Genomic DNA, 7,151 nt, shown 5'->3' with positions numbered 1-7,151 from the left:
GATATGCGAGTGGGGGTGTCCTATACAAAGAGTTTGTATAAGACCGAACCACGAGATGACTAGTCTCTGTATATAACAACATTTATACTTGAGACTTACATCTCACCTAAACGACCATAGGGGCGAATGACAGGAATTGAACCCGGTAGCCGTACTGGAAGGTGACATGACCTTAATCCTGAGTATTTTGGGAACTCCTGCCTTTGAGGGTGATCCTTTAATTAGTATGGGTGAGAGTGGCAGATTACCAACTCAACATGCCTACTTTTTTGGGGATTTTTCTGATTTGGAAGCTAGGAACTTAGTTTCACAAGATGGAATTCACTCCTTCCCCGAAGCAGAGGTAAGTAGATAGATTTCTCCCTTAAGGGCTGATTTCGGGTCTTGAACATAGTGGTTACAACTTCTCTTCGGAAGAGAGGACTCAGTCATAGTAGGACTGTGACGCATGTTCATTAGAGAAATCAGTGGTACTTAAGGAGTTAGATGTAACTATAGGGGCATAACAATTATTGGCCCATCTGCACTTACGAGCGATCTGTAAAGGATTATCGCATTGTTGATTGATTGATATGGACACAATATATATATGTAGTAAGAAGAGTGCAGTTGTCGGTCTTTAGTGGAGTGTATGGTAGTTAACGGATCGTAGATCCCGTGACTAAAGAGTTTAGTTAGTTATTCGCGTACCATTGCAGCTTCAAGCTACAAGTCCATAAGGTCCCTTTGGTAGCTCAATGGATTCGAGTTTAGAATCTATTCTTGGTGTTGAATTGAAATGTTCAAATTGACAAGAGAAAATTCGATTATATATGATATGATCGGTGTGATGTATGAGATACATCAAGTGGAGGATTAATATAAATGAGATTTACATTAAGTACCATAAAATAGGAAAAAAAAACTATGGTTTATATGTTTCATGATATGAAATATTAAAACTTTAGGTTATAAATATAATATGTAAGTTGGTTATCATATATATTTATAATAACATTAATTATTAGATAATTATATCTTTTTCTCTAATAACCAATTGAGTGGGAGGTTATTGATAGTTTTATGGTAACCGTGAGATAAAAAGAAAAATATTTTCCTAAATTTAGTAGATGCAAGAGTTGCTATTCTTGGAAATCACTCACGGATCGCTATCAAATGAGAATTGTTTTCACTAAACGATAGCTGAAAGAGAGACTAAACGATCGTGGAGTGACACTATATGATAGTTCACTCAGCTGATCGTAGCTTAACGATCGCAAGGCGTTTGCTATACGATAGCTTGTCATCTTCTAAACGATTGAGTAGTCGTCTATGCGATAGACTCTTATCATCTCCCACTTGCTCAATCGTCTACATGATTGTTATTCCTCCGGTCTCTTCCTCTAACCAAGTTCATACAGAGCCCACACTTATGGATTCTCACACCGAGAATACCAAGGTAGCCATTGCGATGGTTTCTTACTCAACTCGACTGAGTTTGAGGTTGTGGAGGCCGTTCATTGGGTTCGTGATCTTGGAGATCGTTCAGTTCGAGTTTGCTGTTGATCGTGTTGTGTTGTAGTCGTCGTGTTCGAGCGTGCGTGTGTTGCTGTCTTGGAGACTGAATGAGCATTCGTGATCGAGGGAGTTTGAAGCATGAGTCTTCAAAGGTATGTATAATCTTTCCCTTGATTATCTTGTAAAACATTATGTAATTTCGTATTGTGCATAACCTGTAAGTTTCCGTTTCTTGACTGTAATTGTATATGTTCAATTTTGAATGGAATTTGGAACGATCATTCCGCTGCTCGTGGAAATCCTCATGTCTGATTTCCTTCATAACCTGTTGCCTATTCCGACTGTAAAGCATGTGAAGAAATGTGTGCACAACATGGCATACATTAAGCTCCCGACTGCTGATGTATATGGAATTCTTTTCATATTCTCAATCTCTTAAGATGTCTTAGAACATTGTACCTTAGATAATTGAAGTCCATGTCTAAAAAGTAATAAACCTCATTTGAAATCTTGCATACTATGTCTTGATAATATTTTGTCAATATAAGATGCTTAAGATAATGTTAGCGTTATGTTCTTCTGATTCCGAACTATTTGGATCCCAAGAACATATTGTGCATCTCCCAAATCTTTCACTTGAAATTGGGATTCTAGTCACTCTTTACCTCAGCAAGGAATCCTACTTCCTTCCCAATGAATAGGATATCATCAACATAAAGTACCAGTAAAACTACAGTCTTGTTGACTATTTTCTTGTAAGCACAAGATTCGTCAACATTCTGTTCAAAACCATAAGATTTGATTGCACTGTCATATTTTATATTCCAGAACCGAGATGCTTGTTTTAACCCATAAATAGATCTTTTAAGCTTGCAAACTTTTTGCTCTTGACCCTAGTCAATGAACTCTTCTAGTTAAGACATATAAATACTTTCTTTAAGATAACTATTCAAAAAGGCTGTCTTGACATCCATTTGCCATATTTCATAAACATAAAAAGCAGCAATGGATAAAAGTATTTTAATAGATTTAATCATGGCAATAGAAGAGAAAGCTTCTTCATAGTCTATCCACTCTTTTTAGGTAAAACCTTTTGCCACGAGTTTGGCATTGTAGGTTTGTATTTTACTAGTTTGGTCTCATTTTCTCTTGTAGATCCAGTTAAATCCAATAGACTTTACCCCATTTGGTTGATCTACAAGTTTTCGGATAGAATTGAAGTACAAAGACTCCATTTCAAGGTCCATGAATTTTATCTATTGGTCTCTATCAACATCTTCCATTGGCTGTTTAAAGGTCAATGAATCCTTTAAGCGATCATCGGGTATGACGACCTGAGTTTTTGTTAAATTCATGTATCGTTAAGCTATTGAACAACCCTCCCACTATGTTGAGGCATTCTCAATTCGTGAGAAGGATGTAATGGACTAGTTTCATTAACCACTTTTGTTGAAGAATCGACTTGGTTAATAATTTTTGTTGATTTATCTGTAGATTATCTGGACATCTCATTTAATACCAGTTTACTGCGAGGTTGATGATTTCTTATGTGGTCTTCCTCTAAGAATGTAACATTTGTTGATACAAGTACTTTTTTTTTTTTAGGATCATAAAATAGACCATCTTTTGTTTCTTTAAGGTATCCTACAAATAGACATACTTTTGAACGTCATTCCAATTTTTTAGGGTTTTACACCAACACATGTGTCGGACATCCCCAAATTTTGAAGTGACATAAACTACCTTAGTCCTCTTCACAACTCATATGGTATTTCTGAAACACTTTTTGAAGGAACCATGTTCAAAATATATACAACAGTCTGTACTGCATATCCCCAAAAGGACTGAGGTAATAGGTATAACTCATCATTAAATGAACTATGTCTAACAGGGTTCGGTTTCTCCTTTCTGCTACACCATTTTTTTTGTGGTGTACCAGGTGCAATGAGTTGAGATTGAATTTCATTTTCTACTAAATAGGTATGGAATTGTAAATCCATATACTCGTCACCTCAATCTGATCGAAGGGTTTTAATCTGTTTACCTAGTAAGTTTTCAACTTCTGTCTTATATTCTTTGAACTTTTCAAGAGTTTCCAACTTATGATGCATTAGGTAAACATAGCCATATCTAGAATAATCATCAATAAAACTGATGAAATACTCAGATCCTCCACGAGCTTTTGAAGGAACTCTTAAACAAGAGTGTCCATGAGCGGAAGTGGATCTTTCCGATTTCATTGTGACAGAATTACTACATATACATTCTAATATACAGATATGCATTGTAAACACTAATTACTTGCATGCTTTAACAAATAAATACAAAAGACTGAGAAAACATACCAGTTGAAGACTTTCTTCAATCGAACTCGGTCCAGCGGAAGAGAACTCCTCACGCTCCTTATCGTCCAGCAAACAGTCGCCTAGCAGCACCACGATCGTCTACACGATTAGTAGTGCATGAACAAACAGCAACCGGGGATGACACCACCACTTAAAGCCCTCATTATTCTCGGAGTGAGAATCCAAAGCGTGAACTTTGATGGAATTGGTAGAGGGGAGGAGGAAAAGATGATCGTGTAAAACGAAACAACCAAGTGGGAGAAAGGAGAAGACTATCGTATAGTCGGGTGCTTGTTGTTTAGGTCGAGGTACACGATCGTGTAGTAAACACTAAGCGATCTTCTATCAAAAGGTAAGCGATCGTTTAGTTTTGCTCAACACGTTAAGCAAACGTTTAGTAAACGTAAGCGATCGTTTAGATAATCGTAGGCGATCGTTTAGTACGCGGGTGTGCGATCGTTTAGGAAGACGGGCGCTATCGTATAGGCTCTCAACGCTAAGCGATCGTATACTTTCACATCGTAAGCAAATTTTGCGTGTCTCTCTAAAAAATGAAAATATTTTCATTTTTATTCTTCAGTTACAAGAAATGAATTAAACTTCCCACTTTCCAACTAATCCGGAGAAAAACTCGGCCAATTATCACATAACCGCCCAATTAATTAGTTAATGAATATAATCATATTATATTCTTAACCTATAGTTTAATATCATATATCAACTATAGTGTTTTCTCCTCTACTTGATATAAATCATATTTATATCCAATTTCCTCCAAAATAATGTATCTCATACATTTAGTCAATTATATCATATATAATTAATCTGTCAAATTATACCATATATAATCAAACTCCCTCTTTTCAATTTGAACATTTCAAACTGAACCAAAAAACTGATTCTCAACTTTATCCAAGCTACCAAGGGAACCTTATAGACCTATGGCTCGAAGCTCCAATGGTACGTGAATAGCTGACTAAACTCTTTAGCCACGAGATCCACCATCCGTTAACTACCAGGTATTCCACTAAAGATCAACAGCTGAACTCTTCTTACCATAGATATACTTCTGTGTCCATCAGATATAACCAATCATGAGTATGATAACCCTTCACAGATGCTCGTAAGTACAGTTGGGCCAAGTTACCGTTTTGCCCTTGTAGTTACATCTCACTCTTTAAGTACCACTGATCCCTCTAATGAACAATACAACAAAGTCCAACTATGTGTGAACACTTCTCAGGCCAAGAGAAGGTGTGTGGCGCCACATCGTTCAAGCCCTGGAATCAGCCCTTAAGGGAGTTATCTATCTACTTGCCCCTGCATTTGGAAAGAAGTGAATTCCATCTTGTGTAGCTGAGTTCCCGGCTCCCAAATCAGACGAATCCCCAAAGTGGTAGGTTTGAGTCGACGGCCTAGCCTGTCACACCCATTCCTAGATTACCCTTATTAATCCAGAAGTGAATATGACAACAGTAGTTACGAACCCTTTTGTGGCACTTACTGCCTAACTAACATCCTTAACCTGTTTAGATCCCTGGAGTACATATATAACATTCACCAAACTAATAAAACTTTAAAACTAACCTCAGAACATTAGGGATCAACAACAACATAATTACATCATATTAACACATACAGAGTTCTGCATCCCAATATATTTTACTAGTCCATAATATGAGCAACACATATGTACAGACATTTACAGAGTAAACACCTAAAACTTCTCTCTAGACTTTGGACTTTTAACTGGAGTTCTTGAGTGGCAGAGCAGGATGACAGCTAACCTCTGGGGAGATGACCACTACCTAGGAAAAGAAAAACATTTGAAAGAATGAGCTACTCGCCTAGTGAGTGACTTAATAAAAACATAAATCTCATGCTTAAACTGAAAGCTAGAAAACATAATATTGGAACTAAAACATGCCAAGAAAACGTATACATAAAACTTTTAAAACCATTGTATCTAAAAACATAGCTAAACTGATTCCCAGTTGAGAGAGAACCCTTTTGCTCGATCTCTCAACGTCGGTATCATGTTCAAGAGAGAACCCTTTTGTTCGATCTCTCAATCATAAGCCTAGGCAGAGGTGAGAACCCTTTTGTTCAACACCTGAGAGAGAACCCTTTTGTTCAATCTCTCAAACATTAGCCTGGCCTAGGGTGAGAACCCTTTTTTTCAACACCTTCTAGCCAATGCTAAGAAAGAACCCTCATGGTTCAATCTTATCGTCAGGTATCATGTTTAAGAGAGAACCCTTTTGTTCGATCTATCAAACATAAGCCTGGGCTGGGGTGAGAACCCTTTTGTTTAGCACTTTACAGCCAATGCTAGGAAAGAACCCTTTTGTTCAATCCTACTGAACTGATTAACTGTCATACGTGCACGTAGAGCAAACTGGATCCTGATGTCAAGGATCATAACTGAAGCAGGGTACCACTGCTTATCACTGAATTGAGTGAATTATTCTGATACCTTCTCTAAGTATTTCAGTACCAGAATCATAACATAACTGAAACTAGGTAGTACAGCTCGGATACCCACTCCTTGTACTTCAGTATTGAGCTAAAAATACCTGATAGGAAAACATTTTCATAAAACATGCTTACTGAAATCTTGATCTCATAAATCATAGTTTTCACAAGAACATCTTTTGCTAACGCATGCTCAACAACATTAAGAGCATATATGATTTAAAACATAATACAAATACTTGTAACATAAACATGTCATAGAATCTCCTTTTGAAAACTACCATGGTTCAACCATTGTACCAAAGAATATTTCATAAACTTTGTAACTAGCATGCGTTTATAAACTTTAGAGAAATGCGTTGCTTGGAACTTCTTGTAAAATAACCAACATAAAAGTAACTGTCAATAAAGCATGGATTATTAAAATATTTATAAACCATTTATAGTCACTCAGAGGTTCTTCAAGTTTGCTTCCTTAAGGCTTGATAGGCTTTTCCAATGGGAGTTGAACCTACACATATAAGCATACTACTTAGTGTTTACATTAGCCTTCCTTTTAGGCTTACTCAATAAATCAAGCTCACATGCCAAACCATCACATTGTGCCTCCTACCATTCACTTTGAGGGCCGGACACTTAGCCAATTTGGAGGGATTGGGTGTCAAAAGAATGCATCCTTTGATCGCCCACAGTCCCAACACTTAGAAAAATTTTGGAGCATCAAACTGCAGATTCAATTCCAACAATTCATAACTAAATTTCCAGAACTGATCTCAAGAAAATTCCTTCTATAAACTTTCTTAGAATCAAGTTAAAAACATTACCTTAAAATTT

The sequence above is a fragment of the Benincasa hispida genome, chromosome 9 (genome assembly GCF_009727055.1).
Source record: "Benincasa hispida cultivar B227 chromosome 9, ASM972705v1, whole genome shotgun sequence".
Classification (NCBI taxonomy): domain Eukaryota; kingdom Viridiplantae; phylum Streptophyta; class Magnoliopsida; order Cucurbitales; family Cucurbitaceae; genus Benincasa; species Benincasa hispida.
Note: the sequence above shows the minus strand (reverse complement) of the source record.